This window comes from Choristoneura fumiferana, chromosome 15 (genome assembly GCF_025370935.1).
Source record: "Choristoneura fumiferana chromosome 15, NRCan_CFum_1, whole genome shotgun sequence".
Taxonomy (NCBI): Eukaryota; Metazoa; Arthropoda; class Insecta; order Lepidoptera; family Tortricidae; genus Choristoneura; species Choristoneura fumiferana.
Genome location: NC_133486.1, coordinates 12,700,854 through 12,723,845, shown reverse-complemented (window position 1 = coordinate 12,723,845; position 22,992 = coordinate 12,700,854). Strand labels below are relative to the sequence as shown.

The 22,992-nt window shown below is 37.6% G+C and overlaps 1 protein-coding gene across 8 annotated transcripts in view; it reads right to left on the bottom strand.

Moving 5' to 3' along the window:
* brat (tripartite motif-containing protein brain tumor) overlaps positions 1 to 22,992 on the bottom strand; it is a 603,590-nt gene that overhangs the window by 131,143 nt on the left and 449,455 nt on the right. For 5 of the 8 annotated variants that reach the window (XM_074098341.1, XM_074098339.1, XM_074098340.1 and 2 more), the window contains one exon: positions 9,847 to 9,886. The exons of the other annotated variants lie outside the window; for them this stretch is intronic. The gene's annotated coding sequence lies outside the window, so the exon portion shown is untranslated. The remainder of the gene's footprint in view (positions 1 to 9,846; positions 9,887 to 22,992) is intronic. 8 annotated transcript variants of the gene reach the window in all.

The window sequence follows — 22,992 nt, the reverse complement described above, 5'->3', positions numbered from 1 at the left end:
GATTTAAAACAAAAAAAAATACAAGGAGTCAAGCTAAATAAGACAGTTTAATAAATTATATCTAAATGCTAGAAAATTCAATTTGGTTTTAAACCTTAAGCTCCTGTTAAACTTAAAAGGGTTTCCCGCAAACGAATTACAGCAAAAAGCCAAGTAAAAGGGTCAAAAAACTTAAATTCACCTTACATTTAAAATACCTACTAATAAATGGGCTTTGACCTATTGAATAATTGAAAGGTTTAAAATGTTATGACTTCGAGGCTATTTTGAACAGTATAAGAACTGAACAAACTTTTAAACTAGCTCGATCATCTATAATATAAAACTCCACCGACGATCCGCTTATAATACTAAAACTGATCGGATTTCACCCAGACCAGGGATAACTATTGTTCATTACTTTGTTTATAACTTCTGCTCCTCCCTTATAAATTTCAAACAGCAGAATTCCAATTAAGAAATAAACTAAATGAAAATTTTATAACGAAAACAACGGGATAAACATACATTTATTTACTTTTGTCCATTGTAAAGGTTGCCTGGAAGAGATCTCTCTGAAGCGATAAGGCCGCCTATTGCTTACCTTAGAAAATCTTTATGTATATACCGGTGTTTTCTGTACTGCTTACTGTGTTGGAGTGCAATGAAGAGTTATTGTATTGTATTGTATTTATTTATACGTGGGCGATTTAAAGTAAATCATATAACGAAAGATACTTATTATAACCGCTGCCAATCTGTCAAAGGAACGCCAATTTGAACCTGAAAATTAGAAGCGTTGAAATTTGGAGAAATTTTAGCAGATAATTTAATAATTTATTACTTTTCCTTTGTCAAAGTTTTGATTCAGTCCAAGTTACAGAATAAAAGCTACCGATACCCGAAATCCCGTCAGGAGTTTTAATAATAAAGTAGTAATGTATTTCGGTTAATTGTTTCGTTTAAATCCGGGAATTATTAAACCGTAACTCTGAAGTTTATCAACAACTAAATCGATCTGTAGATACTTTTATATAACAAATTCGTATAATAGAGTGGTAACACCATCTAATTGCTTCTCTGGTGTGATGTGCCGGTATCCCCACATTGTTTTCTTTCACCGTAAAGCTAAAAGCCCTCTTATTTTAAGAGGCCTGTGCCAAGCATTCGGACATTATATGGCCCGAAGATCCATCAAGAAGGCCGAATTTGTCGTGTGAACTTGTAATATGGTTTAGAAATTTATTTTTGATAATTGCAACATTGATTATTTTTATAATATTTTCATGAGGCAACTTTTACTTAGCTTCCCACAATCACACGACGTAGCACTACATTGATCCAAGTTTTATCCTTTTTAATAATAAAAAACATAGTTCAGAACCCTGCAAATAGTGATTTCATGAATATGAAAGCCTGTGAAAATCAGTGGCAAGATTTCTTACAGACTTTTAACTTGTTTTAACACAGCTCCAGCTTGACCACGTCACTAAACGTCAAGCCAGCCCAACCTAATAAATAATAAGTCACGCTTTCCCTCAAAAATAAACAAAAAAAAACTGTCCTTGATTAATGCCTGCGGTTTGACAGGAAAAAAAACTGACACGTCGCATCATCTGAACCCGAATCAGAGCCTATTCAACTTGACAATAGGATTTTCTATACACACAGTCTGCCCAAAACGCACTTTATTACTTAGCACACAGAGTCTACTCTCCCTTATACAGTAACCCACCTGCTTTTGGCAGGTGTTTGGACTGTATTACGAGTGCGTTAAAGGGTGTATTTGTTTGATGGGCCGGGAAGAAAGGTACTCCAATATGGCGGCGGTGGAAGGATGCGTCAGGATATAAAAATCACGGTTGGACGAGTGCGGGTGGCCGACGATAGGAGATCTTGCGTGTTGAAAAATTCACGTTTCATACAAAGGATTAGGGCGAAGGTTGCCAGTGAAAAATTGGAAATTTAGGTATTTTTTGAATCGGAAAACCAGAGATGTGCGAGGGTGTGCGAGGAATGTGTTTTTCATGAACCAATGGAAACGCTTAAGAGAAGTTTCCCTGCCGGCCGCGCGGCCGCGTTAGGTATTCGTTTGGGATATTGCTGTCTTTATCGCTCGTGACATAAGCGCTCGCAGCCGTCCCCCCATGCCTTCCGCAACGACGTCCGTAATTTATATCGAGATAGCTACAGCTTTTCAAGATTTGGGCGGTTGAATTTTGGGTTTCGTTGTCCTCATATTATACGAAAAAAATAGCACAGAAATCAATGATATTTTACAATCAATATATTTTCTATTCCTGTGGTTTTTCGATTTTTGTAAAAATGCTTCATTAGTCTGTGATTCTCGTGCAAAGTTGACATCTTTTTTTTGTCGACTTTTGAGCTCCTGCAATTTCTTTATTACACATTTATATGAAAATCTGGAAAACCACAGGCATAGATAAAATTACGTCTAGTCCATACTTACAAAATTTCATCTATTTCTGTTGCCTAGTTTTCAAATGAGACCGGGACTACGTTGGTATGGAGAATGGAACAACGAAGAGACTTATCTTAATTTATCGCTCGCTCCGCTCAGCTGTTTTCACTAGAGCTATGCTAAGCAAGGATAGGTAAATGAAGCGTTTTGATTGCAACACATCCTCACACATCTCTGGTGTAAATGCAGCGTTAAGGTTCCGTGCCTGAAAGTTGCTAAAGACTCTATTCTTTTTCCAAGGACCCGTTGTCTTTTCGGCTGTGACATAAATAATGGTGCTATAATGAATATTATAAAATACGATTAGAAAACTAAAACGAAATATAAGCTAAAGTAAAAATGTCGTCAATTGTTCCTACGTAATTTTTCATTCAGTGAATTTCATTAAGGTATCGGCCGCTATGAATAAAAGTAAAAGTACCTGGGCGACCGAGCGAGGGCAAGCAGAAGCTAGTTCTTTTAAAATCACAAAGCTGTTGCGTGTTTTTCTTCATCAAACATACTACACTACTTTGTTTTACATAACAACTAACGTTAATGATATTATTATAGCGCAAGTCAACGAAACGTATTTCGGAGAACATTACAACAGATAACATTATCCCAATAATTTCACTTCGTGGTCTTCGTGTTACAAAACCTTGCTATGAACATGTTATATATGATAAAATATTGAAATTACTCACGAATATTCGTTGCGCACTGAACACAGCGCTAATAAAGCAGCAAGTACACTTGTAATGAGGAAAAGCAATGTATTAACAATACTAATTATGAGACAGAAATAGAAGCAATGTTTATCGTTAGGTAACATTATACCGATTATGGAGATAATTGGCAAGTCATGATTACATAGCTTAACAAATTATAGATGGGATTCACACTTGACGCATTAACTTTATAACTGACAGTGCTGCAGTGAATGTATTAAATCTGAAGCGCCATTTGAACTAGTTATAATTACGCAATGCCGTAAAGTAATAGGAAAGTGCTATATTTCATTCAGATCTGACAAAAGCGTAGGTAGGTACTTGCACGAAAGATATCTATCGATCTGTTCGTTAGATTGCGTATTATATATAATCCCATCTTAGGAACAGCTCTATTATTGTCGGCCGAATCCTATGTCAGTCAAGTACGAGTAGATGGTCACCATAATTATCATTAATTGGAAAAGTCCTGTTTACAGGCCCGGTAGTCCGAAAAAAGGTCTGTCATTTTAAATTACAGGAGTACTAACTTGAGTATTTAATTTCGATTACCTAAGTAAAAATACTGAAAAAATAAATGCCGAACTAACACGGGGCGTTTGCGATCACATTCACAATTTCATTCTATCCTGGTCTTGTACCGTTTCACAGAAAGAAATGGCGAATGGGATATTGACTCCGAATGCATTAGGCAAAATAGTCTCAGATTTAGGGAACGCAAAGAATGGCTAGAAACTAGAAACTAAACAGTTCGTCAATGAACGACGTTAGTCCACGTTAACAGCTAACGTGTCGAACGTCGCAGCCGTCAAGCACGTTTATTGGCAAGCGGCTACGCTATACTAATCTGCGCTGACACGTGAACCGCGTTAATGTAATACGAGTGTAATAGGTATCAGTGGCCGGGATTGCAGATTAATTTGATTACTATGAAACTGTAGACGTTGAACAATCTAGAGTAATGTGTCGAGTGTTATCACTGGAAATAGGAGCGCGTGATGATCATTGATTAACCTTCTTGAGTCTGGCTTGAATGAGATAATGTATCAGTCTCCATACTTATGCCACAAATCTTAGATTGCTAGAGGCGCAAATTTGTAATAGTGGGCAGCTCCGATACTTTGCAATAGCCCAGTCCCTTCTACTGCTGACAGTAGATAGGTTCATAGCAGGTAGGTGGCTCTTTAGTAGTTGTTGTTAGTGATGAAAGAGACTCAGTGTTTTAAGGTTTTTTAAGAAAACTTTACTCTTTCTTCTGCCTTACTAGTCTAGTTGTTAAACCGTTAGTCTTATAGGTACTATGTTTATACTTTGGAAAACTGTAACAGCCACTTTTTATGGCTTCAGGGGCGGCGATGTTTTGATTGATTAACTGTGCATGCTACAGTCATTTAATTTAGACATTCACTAATATTATAAACGTAAAAGTGAGTTTGTTTGTTTGTTGCGCTTTGAGGCTTCAAGTACAATACAATACAATACAAAGACTCTTTATTGTACACTAGACATAGTAAGCGATACAGAAAACAGATACACAGAGAGAAAATTACAAGGTAAGCAATAGGCGGCTTTATTGCTTAAGTACATAACCGATCATGATGTTTTTTTAACATCATAGACAAATGACTTTAAGTGTATTCCGAAAGAACGCGTATATAGTCCCCGTGGGTTAGGGAAAACTAATTATTTGCAGACTAATCTTGGGCAGTAGCCAGTTTATTATAAATTAGTTTTTCTCGCGAATTTGTTTGCGCAGAAGTAATAGCACATATCACCCTTCACTTAAAAGACATCAAATGACGTAACGAGCCACTAAACTTATCTCCTTCCTAACGTCATAAACTATACGGCTGCTAGACCAATACGGTTTTTGAACACCCGAATTGATTTCCTGCGGGAACTTTCCAATGTTTGGGGACAAAAAATATCCAAAATCAGTCTAGTCCCTAACGCGTCATTGAGTCACAAGCAAACAAACAGTCTTATTTCTTATATTAGTAGTAAGGCTAGGATTCAGTCTTTATAGATAAACTGTCCGTAAGTCGGTTATCGACGTCTATTAAAACTTATCTGATAAGTTTTTTTTTAAATCAGAGATAATACTGTCTGCGCAAGGTTTTGGAATCAGCGGACATATCATTAAGATGCGTTTTCATTCATGTATACATACATACTTATGTATATTATGTATGTGCCTCAAGCGTGGGCAGATTGGGGACTTCTGATACTAGAATGTGTGTGTCCAAAAAGCTAATGAAATATCTGTCCTATGTAATTTCGTCCCCGTTTGTTATTGTTTTGGGTCAAATCTTGCAAGTTCATTTTGACCCACTTCCTGTGGTCGGATTGACTCGAAATATGGTATATAAATGGTATACACATGCGAATTAGATGACAACAAAAATTTTGTATTAAAAATAATATTTTTAACAAAAAAAATATTTCGTTTCTCATTGTAATGTTAGATTATATTTAAAACGCACTGATCAACCTATCCTAGATTGTAATGCTCGTAATGGTGTGACCAGCGTGGCGTACTTCCGGGCAACAATGGCGATGTCGTTGACACATTAATATAAAAAAAACGTGAACTTGACGAGTGCGTACACCTCGGCACGACTGTAAAGCCTCGAGTAAATGGTGGGTTCATTATCATATAAATCTATATACCATTAGATTCGACAGTTGAATTAATATTCCGGGGTTTTTTCTACATTGTCTGAGGGGTAACGAACAAGATACCATCATAGATTGTGGACCTGGTATACGCGACGGAAGGGAGAGAGCATCATATAAAGGTTAAGAGCTGCAGTCCCATAAGGGTGTTGTAAGTTTGACCGCTATGTGTGTCTGTCTGTGGCACCATAGCTCTTAAACGGATGAACCGATTTGAATGCGGTTTTTAGGGTTCCGTAGCCAAAATGGCAAAAACGGAACCCTTATAAAAATAAAAATATTTTTTTAGGGTACCTCCCATAGACGTTAAGTGGGAGTGTTTTTTTTTTCTCATCCAACCCAGTGTGGGGTATCGTTGGTATTTTAAAACTATTAGGGGGTTGCTAAGACAATTTTTTGATTCAGCGATTTGTTTGCGAAACATTCAACTTTAAAGTGCAAATTTTCATGGAAATCGAGGGACCCCCTCCCAACACCAGGGGGATTGCAGATGCGTTGCCAACCTAGAGGCCTAAGATGGGATACCTCAAGTGCCAGGAATTTCACCGGCTGTCTTACTGTCTTACTTTATGTTGATTTTCAAACATGTCCTTTAATGCTTTCGACATTCAATGCTGCGCTTCGGCCCGCTCTAGTATTGCAATAACACATTAAGATCCAAAAACGATAGAGTACGGCTCCTTTAAACGAGCCACGTATTCACCACAACAATAATTTCTTGATTCGTTCAGTCGTATACATTATACGGAGTCTGGTGTCTTGACCTTGGTCGTCGACGTTGACATTAACCTCTAATGTGCGCTGTGTCAGTGTCACTCTCCTCCCATTATACAACTTACACAATAAGGATTCGTTTACTCTAATAAACATTATTTATGTAACATTATGTATAACTGAACTATGATCACATGGCGACCCTGCCAGTGCGGCTTAAAAAAAGTAAACAAACCAACATCAAGACACATGACTTCGTACAATACTAGGAACAAACGGTTCGAGTTATGAGCGACTGCTGAGCGCGTCAGTGAATCGAGCAAGGCTGGCCAAATCCAAAGCCAAATATTGGAAGAATCACGTTGACTCCCTATGTGGCAGGTTAAGCAGTGCGGCCTATGCTTTGCGCAAATTAAAGCCCATTCTGGCAGATGGTGCACTAAAGCAAGCATACTTTGCGTATTTCCACTCGTTGTATCGTATGGCACCATACTATGGGGAAACTCCACGGACTGTGAGCGCGTAATGGTTCTGCAGAAGCGGGCAGTGCGGGTTATTGCCGGTATCAACCAAAGGCAGTCGTGCAAAAAAATATTTACAGAACTCTAACTTCAGTCGAATGGGCGTAGCTGGTAAGACCACTCGCAGCACGGGTCGCTTACGGGCAGTCCCTCATAGAATGGCATTAGCGGGAAAAAACCCGCGCGTTATCGGGCCCAAATACTATCAACACCTACCCTCACATCACACCTAAAAAGCGAAAAGAACGATGAAACGTTTAGCCGTCGACTAAAAGACCTTTTGTTGGAAAAAGCGTTTTATTCCGTAAATGAATTTATGAATTTGACATTTTAATTTTATTGTTTAAATTGTTATTATTATTTCTTGTTTTTATTTTATTGTTTTTACATTGACATTTAAATTCTTACTCAATTATTGCCTAATGTATTAATATTTACATATCCTTGACATTTTCGCCATTATTCTTTATATACATTTCAATGTGTTTTCAGTCTGACGATCCCTTGAGGAGAACCAGTCTAATTTTAATTGTTTCCATTCACATGACATGCTTAGAATTTTATTTTTTATAATTATTACTAATCTTATTACTTTTGACGATTTCAATACAAATTCTTATAACTAACATTTATGTAAATTATAATGTAGATGTATTGAATGAATAAATAAAATAAACTACACTAAAGCCAGACCCGCGGGCCACAATTTGGCCCACCTTGGCATTTGAATTTGCCCACCAAGGTGGTGATCGGCCAGCCGGCTAATAACACGACAAATTTTTGAAGTTGGATACCTCTGAAAGTAGTGGCCCGGCGCCACAAATATATTGACCAGCCTTGATTTACAGAATCTCGCAGCCGTCTGGACGCTTGTCAACTTAGCGCTGTAATTTCGCCCGAAGTTGTGAGTAATTCCGGTATTTCGGTGCGATTGCTTTAGGCCGCAAAGTGAACGCCAACGGGCAGCGATGCATCATGCAAGTGTGTTCTCTGTTCATTACGTGGTAGAAACAGTCACCGAACAGTGGATACCTGATAGCACACGCAATGGACAGAGAAAACGCTCGCATCTATTTCGTGGCCTAACTCGGCCACATTTTATGCCAGACAGCGCCGATGTGCTGGCAATTGAAAGCATGTTTGATCTCGTCCTCAATGCAGTGACATCGCGACATTCGGCCAATTTTTGTGGGCACGATCGCCGTGACGTCATCCTAAACACAGACACAGGACTGATTGCCTTGTACAGCAAACACCATGGGTTTCTGAAAGAATATCAGCACTGCAGGGTCTGCAGGTTACTGTAGTATATGCTGAGTCAGCGCCTATTCTGGACATCGTCGCAGGGCTCTCAATTTATCAATTTAAACAATAACAAGTGAACTTTATTTTGGTGCTAGTTTTAAGTTAAATGTATTTTGTATGCTGTTTTGAATAAAGATTCTATCTATCTATCTATCTATCTCAACTGCCCGAAATATTGTCCGCAGTGACTGCGACAGTGAGCAAACGGCCTATGTATATTGACACAACAAACCATCGCCAAAATGTTTGTGTTAACGCCGCAATTATAGCCAATCGGGCAACAACATGCATGCACAAAAATAGAGCACGGACGTGCCTTCGGTCTTGCAGAAGCGTGCTAAAAACAGAAAAGACAAGCGATTTGTTTACAAACAAATTTTCTGTATCAAGTAAATTAACGCGTATGGGCAAAATTTAGGTCAAAACCGATTTGAGACGTTTTTAAGCAATCAAGTTCGCGCGATTGCCACAGCGTACGCTAGCCTCGTAAGGTCCACGTTGGCAACCATTGCATAACTGAGACAATGCGGCGTGGGAAGATCGGCTGTATCGGGTAACATAACTCATATTCATTTACTTACTACAGGCACGATATGTAGTATGACAAGGTAAAAATATGAACTTACGTTAATCGAACTTATTTAATTCATATTCCTTATTGTCTACTGCACTTGGAATCACTTCTTTCTGTCACACGGTGTGAAGCTAAGGACAGAAAGAGATGGAGAATACGATCGCAAGCTCCCAGTTAGACATACAGCCACTGATCTATTGTAAAGCTAAAAACCTATCCAAAACCTATGTAAAAAGATATCCTACCTGTTTCACCAACACTCCTTAGACTTATATCTAAAACTGCGTAGATTGAGCTTCCGTTGGTGATTTAAACAACAAATAAACACGGGTTTCTCAAAATTTCTAGGGGATAGGGAGTTCCTAGCCACAATGCCTGACTAGATCACTACCTATGATCACGATATGATAGGTACTAATGCGACAACGTTCTATAGTTAGTCAAGATTCAATTGCATTGATTGTAAGTATAGTCGCTGTCTAAGTGCTCAAAAATATTCAGATCTGAAGCGTATGTTTGTGTCAAGACATTTTTAAACATGGCCGTTCAATTCGTCTCTGTAAGACTGCGAACTGGATGCCAGCGAGTAGGACGCGGTTAGCGTTTTCTGTATTCATTGCGTGTGTTGCCAGGTGACCATTGTGCGACGAGCATCTCTGCCGCGCAATGGACAGAGAACACGCTCGCCGCTCCGCTACTCGCTGCGTCCAGTCACTTATTTACTCGGTGCGAGAAACATCGTGCTAGTTTTGTTGCATTTAGGGCAGTGTGTGTGTAAGCTATAAGGATTAAAAAAAAAAACATCGATGGCAATGTACCGCAACTCGCATATTTCTTACTCCGTATAAAAAAGCTTTAATCACCTATATAGTTTTAAAAAGTTACCTTAATAAACATATGAAGTTTTTCTGCCAATGTCTAGTACCTGAAAATAAAAATAAAAACATTAGAACCAAAAGCAAAACGAAAACCAAAATTAATCATGTATCATCATGTCATCCATCAGGCCGCAATCAGCTCTTTTACAGTCACTTTTTTTATACTACCAGCGTTTTTGGAAAGACCATCATTGCCAAGAAGAATGCACCGCAAGAAAAATGACAGAATCATTTTTCCAAAAAGTTTAACGTGCTAAAACTTTCCTTTTTTTAAATAGTCTCTTAAATAATCCCGCTACTAGGGTAAGAATTCGTATTTAAGTATCTTTGTTAATTGTAAATATAAGAGTCGAAAGAATGTTTGAAGACAAGATCATGTTAAAAACCATGTAGGTAACTAAAGTCTACTCGTTGCTATGTAAAACAGTACAAAAGTAATTGTAAGGCCTAAATAGACGTTTTTTCCCGCGGATACATGCTAAAACATGTTCTCCTGCAGGGCTACTACGAAACTCGAAACTCGAAGTTCGTGTCGTGCGGTCCCTTTGACACTTATACTATTTAATACGAGACCGAGAGGGATGGTACGAAACAAATTTCGAGTTTCGTAGTAGCCCTGCTGTACACGACCTAGTTTATAAGAGCACGAATCAACAGGTAAAGTTTAAAAATGAATGTCTATTGCGAGAGATGTGATATTAAACGTAGTTTTATTAAGTCTAACAATGAAATTGATCTCGAAGATGCTCTGGATTGGCTCTACGGGCATAATTGTTGTTATGAAGATATGATAACTGACAGCTGGAAAAGCTATGGGCGAGACTGAAGGTTGAAATTACTTTTTCACTTCTCATATTAAGTTCATATTTATGCTAGATCTACGCGACATAAAATTACTTTTTATGCTCTAGTGCATAAAATAAAATCTTCGTCTAAAGACCAAGGCAATCAGGTGTAAACAGCCACAAACAAAGAAGTTTGTACATATTTTTTTTAATAATTTTTAATTTATATAAAACTAAAAATCAACCAAAACAATCGAAATAGATCAATAAAATTAAAAAATATATAATTATATATATACACTGATGTCAAGAGCTTTTTGGTGTAATTGCGTAGGTCCACCTACGAAGCAAAGCAATACAAAGAACATGCCTGAATAAAAATCAGTAATGTTCTGGAGTCGATGGGGCATCGAGATATTCGCATATTTTCGTTCGCAGTTTAAAGTCGAAACTTAAAAAAAAAAAACATGAACTATAACTCCGCTTAAGCTAAGCAACAGTCATTGCAGTGACATCATCGCAGGCCTTTGAACTTTATCAGATGTGCCTCGTGACTTGCTCGGAGAACGAAACCCGGAAATATTGCTTTACTTAATAGAAAGCCCGATTTAATAATTATGGTCTTAAGGCTGCGTTTCCGAGGATGTGTTGCGAGATGTGTTTTTATGAACCAATAGAAATGCTTAATTTGCCTATCCTCGCACAGCACCGCTCTGGCGGAAACAGCTGAGCGGAGCGAGGCGAGGTAAATGAAGCGTTTCCATTGGTTCACGAAAACCCCATTCCTCGCAAGTCGCCACAAGTCCTCGCACATCTTTGGTTGAAACGCAGACGTAATTTTAACTACAACTAGATATGTTCAATTTGTTTTAAAACCTGCCGTGGACCTAAGTATCGGCCCGTGTATGCCGTAAAAAAAATCCCGCCTCGTGCATATGGTATTGGAGTCTCCAGCTGCTTTCCAGAGGCTTTCCCGAATCCAGAGGCTCTGTATCTACTTATATTCTATATATAAAGCAGTTAGCAAAAAGGTAATCAGTAAAAAGCTAGTATTAAAAAAATTACAATAACTTATTATCCCCTCATATCACTTATTAATGCAGAATCAGTTTAAAAATCCAAAATGAGTGTTCAATGGAACACTAAATTAAATTATCTAACGTCCAACTTAATAGCAAAAGGGTTAGTTAGTGATGCGGGGCCTCATAAATACTATCGATAAAAATGTAACTAAAAAAAATGTGCATTATATCAATGCAACGGTTCAAGCCCTAATTTTAGCATCACAAAGAGCGGGGCGGGTTGTCATCAGCTATTGTTTAAGGCCAGACGTAATTTAAATATTCCGTTCTTGCCGCCGACGGGACCGACTCTTTTTTTTCTTTTTTTGTTCGAAATTTGACGCGGACAAGCTTTGACGTGTATTGAAAGAATTTTCGTTTTTTTTTCACGTACGGTTTCGACTTTAGTTTAGGACGAGGGATTATCGATTTTGTGACGCTGAGGGATTCAGTCGAACGACTTAAATCTTATGGAATTGATGGTCTTTAGCGAATTAGGATAAGGTTTTGCGAATATGTTTAAAATAAAAATACTACATAAAAATGCTGCTAACGTCGCGATGATATTTTATAAATTATAGATAATTTTATAAGAACGTAACATAAGCGAGTAGAAGTGGTTATCATGAGCTGGCTAATAAAAACAATGCTAGCATTGCATAGCATAGCTTATAACAGGTATCTCAAAGTCACATTGCAGAAGTGACCTTTCTTTTATTACATTCATATGAGTTGTTTTAGAATTAGTTCAGAATATTTTAGCGGGGTTCGTTTAATTTAACAACCCGGACTTGTTCTTCATACAGATTATTAAATACGAAATCTAGTCACGCTTTTGACGCGGTACACTTTGAACATTGATCATTGTATGGAAATACTGCCTACAAAAACATTTATAGATGTGATCAGTCAAACTAAGTGATGAAATATTCCAGATTAAATTTAAAACACCTTGTTTAAAGTTGATAAAGAAAGTTTGCCACAACTTAAGTTTTTATATTTAATAACAAAACATTTACTTAATAAAAATATTTCAAGCAATGTAGTACGTGCAAACGAAAAGACTCTCGTACGCAACAAAGACACTCGATATCAGCACATCACTAATTTCTCAATAAAACTAAATGAACATTTCCTTAAAAAAACATCGACATCCATTGTTTCATATATTTATATTTTGACGACATACGCCTACCCGAGAATTATGGCCGTATTTCTGAAGCGCTAAAGTGCAATTTCAAAGGGATTGAAATGAAATGATTCATATTGTTTTCAAGATTTATATAGCTTATGTTAAACAGGCTTTGTGTTAATAATAAGGACAAAGACGATGAGTACTCAGCTCGATTACACCTACATGATTTTAACAACACAGTTATGCGAACTAATGAACTAATTTTGAGGTCATGCAAAAAAAGGTGTGACGATATCAATTATAGTATTGTATGCAAATTTAGGCACTCATGCGTTTATAGTTAACTGCATACAGTACACGTCTTTTTTGTAGTGGTCTTCTACTTATATCCGCTCATCACGTGAGGGATTTGCGTTAGAGCGAGCACTACGTACTTCCATCTCACTAACGCATAACCGCGTCCCTGAGGTAGGCCAATGTTAGCCTTATTCATGGGGCGAGCATTTGTCAAATGAACGTACGCTACTATACGTATCTCTACTCTCAGGACAATGATGAATAGAACGTGTTGATTAGGGGATTTCTAACCTACATATATAGTATATTACATAATATGTATATACAATTTGACGACCGGATGGACAAGTGGTTAGAGAACCTGACTACGAAGCCCGCTCGATCCCCGGCCGGGGCAGACATTTGTATGAATAATACGAATGCTAGTTTTATGATGAAAGATTTTTATTTAAAAAAATATACAAAAAAAAATTTTTCTTTGTGGCTGTTGACACCTGATGATTTTGGTCTTAGACGAAGATTTTACTTTATGTACTAGAAGAGCATAAAAAGGAATTTCATGTCGCGTAGATCCAGCATGAATACCAACTTTATGAGCATGAGAAGTAAAAATACATTTTGACAAGAGTCCAAAACCATATTATGATAAGTCTTATGAAATAGCTGACTGCATATTAGCTTAAATAAATACCAGCCGTCCAATCCTTACATAATGAAGCCTTAAATTCAGGAGTATAAATAGATAAAATAGGGCCCTAACAAAGGTTTAACCCTCTGCGTACGACAGCGACTCCCCGTCACCCGCACTTGACGGACCGATTGTTATTTAAATGTTCTTCCTTGAATTTAGAGCGGCAGTTTAGGGTTAGTATTTGGGTAGTTTTGGTATTGGTATTGGCGACGCTAACTAATTCGCCGAAACCAGACCTAAACTAGGTAACGACTACTACGAGTATGGTTGCGATATGTAGTTGTGTGGATGTGTGTGTAGTAAGAGTCTGGAATAAGGAAAAAATATTTTCCTGAGTTAGATCCGTGTAATCTTAGTTTAGTCTAGGCCGTGGTGGCCTAGTGGTTTGACCTATCGCCTCTCAAGCAGAGGGTCGTGGGTTCGAACCCCGGTTCGCACCTCTGAGTTTTTCGAAATTCATGTGCGGAATTACATTTGAAATTTACCACGAGCTTTGCGGTGAAGGAAAACATCGTGAGGAAACCTGCACAAACCTGCGAAGCGATTCAATGGTGCGTGCGAAGTTCCCAATCCGCACTGGGCCCGCGTGGGAACTATGGCCCAAGCCCTCTTGTTCTGAGAGGAGGCCTGTGCCCAGCAGTGGGACGTATATAGGCTGGGATGATGATGAATTTTAGTTTATAGATACGTTAAAGTTCATAGATAAATTAATATCGTACCTACTAGACACAAAATTACGTAAGATATCTCATTTTTGAAACAATAATATACATTATATAGGTACATCTGTTTTAAACTGGTCCTACTCCTATATAACTGGTTATGTATTATTAAATTTTTACTTATTTATTTAATTATTTGACCCTAGCCTCGATCACTAACGGTCACAGGCTTTATATCCCCAAATACCAAATATAAATATCAAGTATCACATCATATCAGTTTAACTGACACCCGATATATTCCATGACCACGACTCTACTTGATTGACACCGCAAAGATCCTTCGTTTATTGACTTGCCCGCGTTTGGCCGAAAAATAATCGGTTTCGGCGAACCCTTTCCCACACTAGTGAAGATTGGAGATCGTGTGTGACAGGTCAAAACCGCTCGGGCGTTCGTTGGCTCGGCGAAAACGGGACTTGCAAATTAGATTATTTTGCAAATTTGCGGCACACTTCACATGAAACTCATGCATTTCATGATTGCTCTTCGGTTTTCTGTATAATCCCTTGTACGTGCCAGTGATCATTTTAGGATAAATAAATAAATAAATATCACGGGACAATTCACACCAATTGACCTAGTCCCAAAGTAAGCTTAGCAAAGCTTGTGTTATGGGTATTAAGCAACGGATAAATCTAATTATATAGATATAGATACATACTTAAATACATATTAAAAACCCAAGACCCGAGAACAAACATTCGTATTTTTCATACAAATATCTGCCCCGACACGGGAATCGAACCCGGGACCTCAAGCTTCGTAGTCAGGATCTCTAACCACTGGGCCATCTGGTCGTCTAAAGGATAGAGCAATACAATTTTTTACGATCGTGTGTTACTATGGTTTACAAAGATTTAAGTGGCAGTGTGTAAATATTCGTCAAAAAAATATTGACTTCTTCTTATCTTATTGAGCCATTTAAGTTTCACATGGATCATCGTATGACTACTACAACAGCAATACCATCACTTGCTTGTTATTTTGAAGCGCAACCAACATACAAAATAACCCTCTTTCGGGCAGTCGGGTAATTACTGCTTGCACGGAAGGCGTCGTATGAATAACCTAACCAATAAAAAGATGGAAAACCCCCGACATTGTCACTCCAAAGTTCAATATCTCAAAAACGGCTGAACCGATTTTGATAAAACATGTCTAAGAACCATCGCTAGAAAACCTGCATTCAAATCGGTTCACCCGTTTAAGAGCTCTAGTGCCACAGACAGATACACACAGAGACACATAGCGGTCAAACTTATAAGACCCCTCTTTTTGCGTCGGGGGTTAAAAAGACTCGAGAAACAATGCGACTACTCACCCAAAGCTATTTATTTATACTATTCGATGTTTTGTACTTATTCTTTCCTTGTATCGAATACATTTAAATAAATGTTTCTCTCTCTTTCTAAAGCCAGGCCCCGAAGCCAATTGGCATCAACCCATTCCTTGCCGCAAAAGTTGGTGTACGAGTGCATACCTACAGCGTTCAAAGGAAACGTCGAAAGGACAAAGACGCGTTCACATTTAGAACGCATAAGGCCATGTGTACATTGTAAACATATCCCTGCCCTTAACCCCCGCCGGAAGCGGGGCTATTTCAGCCAGTTAAAATAAATTTAACAGTTGCAAGTTTACGATCACGCTTTATGGAGTTAACGCCGAGTTTGTTGAAAACTTGGTCGGAACTGGATGAACTATCTATGACTGAGTTCATTTTGGGAACCGATGCGAGTTCGGTAGGAATATAGAAACATAGGCACAACTTTCTTTTTTAAAACATCTTAAAGCTCTGGTATTAAGATTGCCACTGGTAAAATTTGGGTCGGTGCACCCTGAGCAACAACGGTTAAATTAGTTTTCCGTTCACTATTATCCGTAAAGGGAGAGGGGATTAGGTATCTATCGTAGAACGGTAAAACTTCGACATTAACGAAATTATCTAATAGTTGCGCTCCTATTATAAATGACAGACCTGATGGTTTCCGCGAGCGAAGATGGGAGTCTTCTGAAGCTATATTTTGAAAATTTAAAAGAACCGCCGAGGGACAATGACATGGACATGGAAGGGGAAATTACAAGGGTTTATAAATACATGCCTAAGGGGTTATAGTTTGGGTCATTCAAGGTCATAAGTGTTACCATAATTTAGACGATTTTTTTAACCAAGATTATTCTTTGAATAATTTAGTTAATGTTATACGAAATGTTTAAATAAATGGACGTTTATAATTGTACAAGACTAATATGGAGCTCTAGTTTTATGTTTCCAAGCCCTTGCAGGGCGTCACATGTGTACTACTTGATTATTATATTTCCACATTAAATCTGTAATGTGAGTATAAACAATTCTATTCTATTCAATTCTAAATAAAAGCTTGTAAAACAAAGAGATTTACATAACGAGTATATCACAGTCTGTCATCATGTGCATGATTGTTATAGTTAGTCTAGTTATAATATGTTGTCTATATATATATATATTGCTTTAATATCGGATAGTCCTAGTGTAACAATATTCAATTATTAAAAAGGTCTAATGTAACAATGTCTCAATGTCTATCTATATATATTTAAAATACCACAAACAGGACTATCTATCAGGTCTATATAAGTATAATTGTTGTAAATGTGTATCGTATGTACATATGTTTAGTCTTATGTATTTTTGTTATTGCTACACCTAGTGAATCTATTCCTAACTTTTCCTGTTGTAAAGGCTGCTGCTGAGGAGATCGCACTGAAGCGTTTAGGCTTTTCTTTGTGTACCTCTGTTTTCTGTAAGTACTGCTTACTATAAAGTGAAGGAAGAGTATTGTATATTCCTTCTTTCTGTAAAAAAGGTTGCCTGGAAGAGATCGCTCTTAAGCGATAAGGCCGCCTATTGCTCACCTTGTAATTTTAATAATTTGTTTTCTGTATCGCTTACTATATCTGGTGTACAATAAAGAGTCTTTGTATTGTATTGTATTGTATTGTATGTTCTTCGTGTCGTATTGAAAACTATAGGTATAAATGTATTTGCTTACCGGCACAGCTGCGACAAAAAACGCTTCTATCGTCGAAGTGCCAGTATTCATATCGAATAAAAGCAGTTTATTTGATTTTATAAACAAAATTGCTGAAATACAAACGACAAATTAATAAAATCGTTGTTAGACTGGTTGAAAACATTCGAAATTAATCTTGTTTACATGAAACAGGAAAATACAATTTGTATCTAAAGGTCGTTCGTAGCTACGGAGATACTACCAAAGTATAGAAAATTAATAACAAACAAGCCAATAATCAAAGCGAAGGAGGTTACTCGTTCTTTAAATAAAGTGGGTACTTCGTGTGGGTGTTTCTTTTATTTACCTTCGCTTTTTTAACCCCCGACGCAAAAAGAGGGATGTGTGTGTATGTCTGCCTGTCTGTGGCATCGTAGCTCTTAAACGGGTGAACCGATTTTAATGCGGTTTTTTTATTTGAAATCAGGTTTCTAGCGATGGTTCTTAGACATGTTTAATCAAAATCAGTTCAGCCGTTTTTGAGATATTGAACTTTGAAGTGACAAAATCGGGAGTTTTCCAACTTTTTGTTGGTTAGGTTATTTTCTTTAAGTCGCATTCGTGTTGTTAGTATAGGTATCTTTAATAATAAGTATTATAAATGTGTAAGTAACTCTGTTTATCTGTTTCGTCTGTAATCTCACTAATTTGCAAGAAGAAATTTGATGTGAAGATTACAATACAATAACTCTTTATTGCACTCCAACACAGTAAACAGTACAGAAAACACAAGTATATACATAGAGATTTTATAAGGTAAGCAATAGGCGGCCTTATCGCTTCAGAGCGATCTCTTCCAGGCAACCTTTACAATGGACAGAAACAAGGAATACATTTTAGCAGGTGGTGCAATTTACAGTAGATTAGAGCAATATCAAGAATACATAAAACTAACACATACAATACACATACACAACAAATCTAAACAGATAGATAGGTAGATAGATACCATAACAACATATAAATAAGCTAACTATAACATTCATATCAACAATTTACAACAATTTATAATTTCGTTGCTGTCGGATTTGAGACCCTGGGTCCTTGGGGTCCCGGCGCACAAAATTTATATAAAGAAGTGCAAAAGTGCCTGGTCGATACTACTGGAGGCCAAAGGGCTGGCAGCTATCTCTCTCAACGAATCGCCATCGCCATTCAACGAGGGAATGCCAGCCTCTTATGGGCACCATGCCACGGGGGCCTTTTTTAGATTTAATTTAGTAAGTATTAAGTTTTTAAGTTAGGTAGTTAGTTTATAGTTAAGTGTTAAATGGTTATTTTTTCTTAAATTCTTGTATTTATGTGAATAAAATTACCCCTTTTTCAATTATAAATAAAATAAAAAAATTACAACTGCAACCATAGAAAAACTATAGACTTCGATAAATTATTTAAACAACCCCATCTGGCAAACAACTTCATTTTTGCGGCTTTTTCTGTTGAAACTTTTGGTCTGTAGTGACCCGAAACTAAAAACTTTTTATATTTTTTTAAGAAGAAGCTTGCCCATGCCGCAGGTGACCATAGGGCTGGCTCTTTCCTCGGTCAACGTATTGGCATTGCCATACAACGAGGAACCGCAGCCAGCCTTATGGGTGGCACCCTGCCCAATAGCAGCGACTTGAGTGATATTTGTAAATATAGATTTTTAAGATTAGAGTAAGTTAGTTTTAGTTCTATTTTTGTTTCTTTTTGTTAATTATTGCATATATTGCGTGATATTTAGTAAATAAAATCTTCTTGCCTTATCAACAACCCCGTCTCTAAATAAGTAAAAAAATACTCATTCTTGTACATCTCGAGGGAATCGAGCCACGCTGGTTTATTTATTATGCCCGGGGAAAACGTTGACCCGGGCACCTGCTAAGCGAATAAATTGGTAACCCAACACGGTAATTTTTATATAATAACCCTTAGAAACATTGTGCTAACTAACTTTTTATTAAGATAACGTATTCGGATAGGTTGCATGAGTATCAAATAGATATAGTCCTGAACCAGAAATATAGATGGCGCCGCTTTCTTTGTCATCTTTCACGTTTAAAAAGAGGGGTCTGTCTGGTAAAGACTAGAAGCTATACTTGGTTTGGATAGGTATTTAATTATGGTCGACGCCATAATTCGTGAGACTAAATTGACAAGTCAATGACAGTTAAAGGGTTACCAGGGTTCGACGAAATTAAATAGTGATGTAGCCGATATCAATATAATTTTTTTTTTACTATTCGGGAATATTGTTGTTGCAATTGTCACTTTCATGGAGAAAAACGAGATCTTTAGAATAGATAAACTACTAAATACCTACTTGTTTTTGTAAGGTTCTTAAGTATTAGGGTGGGAATTCGGAAGTACTTTGGACAAGGGAAGAAAAACTGGTAGATAGTTTCAGTCTTGCTTGCGATTGGCTCATTTAGATATTTATCCAATCACAAGCGTGACAGAAATGTCAAACTGACCTCACGATACTAACGCCATCTAGCGATTTTTCGCCTGACAAACAACTGTCATTAATTACACAAATCGAAACACATATTTAGATTTTGGTGGTAGGACCTTGTACAAGGTCCGCCCGGATTGCTACCACCATCTTGCTCGTTAATCCTGCCGTGAAGCAGCAGTGCTTGCACTGTTGTGTTTCGGCGTGGAGAGTAAGACAGCCGGTGAAATGACTGGCACTTGAGGTATCCCATTTTAGACCTCTAGGTTGGCAACGCATCTATGGGCGGTGGTGATCTCTTACCATCAGGAGACCCACTTGCTCGTTTGCCATCCAATCGAATAAAAAAAAAAATCTAAAAAAAAGCGATTCGATATAAATGGCGTAGGTATTACTTCGACACAGGTCACTTTATCGAGCTATAGGTATATGTTTCCCCATTTTCCGGGTCACTGACATTCGTCTGGCAACATTTAAGGCATTTTTGAGGTTTTTTTTTGCTTAAAATACCGACACGGTATAATTTACCCGGGCCAACTACCCGAGAGGTCAAAATACCCACGGTTATACATATACCTAAGTTTAAACGCGCTAAAGTTAATTATGAATGTCCATCAAATAATGAAGAAACAACGTTTATCTATGCCATTTGAATAATACGGCAGATTCTATTTAATACAACCGTTAACTAACTTTGAATAGTTTGTTTATGTCAAATCTTTCACCCACTTCTAGTGAATAAAAAGTACAATCAGCAAAAAAGCTTGCAATTAGAGAGTCCATCAATTTCGTCATAAGTATTAAACAAGATTCTAACCAGATAGATATTAAAACTATTAAACTAAATGTTTTTATATTTAGCGATTAAATTTCGAGGTTGTAAAAATCAGCATATGAGCATAATGTGTTATTCCCGTTGTCCAGCTACCTACATACGAAATTTCATCCAAATCCATGCAGCTGTTTTAGCATGAATGAGTAACAATAACAAAGTCATACAAATATTTTCGCATTTATAATAATGGCAAAATTCAGTTCCACCTTCCTCATGACAGTAGCTGAGGACGTTTGAAGATTTAAATAAACAGTGTAATAAAACTCTTAATTAACATTTCTGACGGTCGAATTGATCGTTTAAACGTCTGTAAACGAAATATGATTTCAATTAGTGCAATAAAGTTCATTGGCTTTTGAGTCACGTTGTGCGATGACTCATTATTACGAGATGTCACTTTTGCTTACTTCCATTATCTTTCAAATACACATAAAATTGACAATTAAAAAACTCAACTGTTCATCGTGGCTATTTTTGTCCAACCAGAAGCTTTGACACGAATATTATACAACCCATTTCACTCCGGAGCCTTCTTTCCGTTCATTTATCCTTTTCTAGCTTGGCAAGGAAGAAAGAAACACTAACCAAGCACGTATGCGTGTTGACTCTTCAACGAGCTCACGACTGAGGCTACAGTTTCTATGTGGCTAGAAACTTTAAAACAGGAGCGTTACATTCCATAATATTCCACCCATTATTTTAGTTGCATCTCACTCTAGCTGAGCAAGAAGGAGAGAGATGCAATGCAAGTCGCCCGTGACGGTTCAACGCAAGCACATCCTACCCGGCCATCTTTAAAAACGTAAGTCATTTGTTTCTGGAACGTTCCCCCGAATTATAAAAACGTAAAGTCACTCTTGTGTGGGTTAGATACCACACTGAGTCATTGGGACACCAGGTAACACAACGGCAGGTAAAGCCTTGGTAAATTAAGGCGTAAGGCACAAAAACTTGTGGCATTTCAGTGGTATTCTGTTTCGATCCAAGATAAAGGGATGGAATTTATAATTTTATCACGTCTCCGTATTACTGGAATGGGTTTTATGACGCTATAAGTTGTTTTATTCGCTGGAATCGTTTTATATTCATCATCGTCATCATCTCAGCTGTAGGGCGTCCACTGTTGGACATAGGCCTCCCCCATAGACCTCCAGTCCAGTTGCTTCGTTCAGTTGTTTCGTTTTATATTGGACAGATTACTATGGAATTAAATCCAGCTTATACTCGTAGTATTTTCATTAAAATCTTAACCACCTTAACAGTTAAAGGCGATGTACATTAAACGAGATTTTCAGATGAAGCAACTGAAAATTTTCCTAATACACTTAACTATTTTGGCAAGCTGTTGTTCCAACCCAAACTACGCCTTTACCCAGGTGCGTTAAAGTTCTGTACCGAGAACCACCCAAATCAGTTTCGTACTTTAATCAAAGTTTCGGGGCGATCTTACGTGTCAGCTGTCGCGTCTGACACTAACGAAGGGATCAATGAACCCAGAGCTGTACATCGTTTCGGACCTTAGCCGAAACGTCGGAGTAACGCGTAATTGCTTAAGAAGGGATCGATGAACTAAAGTGATAAGAATTTCTTGTAAGAGCACTGAATTCAGGTTGGACATGTTCAGAAAACGCTTTACCCTAGTCTAGGTTATAGCAGATCTGATAGCAGATTTTTAGTTCTATTAAGTATTTATTAATAATAAAAAAATTACTGTCTAATGTTTTTGACGCTCGCTATCGCAATCAAATGACAGACTCCGCATACAAAAACTGTCATTTGATTGCGATCGCGAGCGTGAGAAACGTAAGGCAATACGGTCTCAGGTCACTTGATGGTAACTAAGCACCACCACCCATAGACACCCGCAATACGTCATGATAATACCTCATGTTATTTCACTGGTTGTTTTCCTCTCCACAAGCAACGCTTCTTGGGGTTAGGAAGTAAGACCTATCTGAACTAGCAGATTGTTTGTCTAAACTGCCGTGACAGTACAGTAATGAATGAGATATCGATAATTTAACAATGGCAATTGTGTTTAAATTTTCTGGAATAGGAGAGAAGTCAAGGCCAGAGACCTTCGATCTGGTGGAAGAATGGAGAAACAGATCTCAAGAAGCCCAGCTTAGTTCCCCAA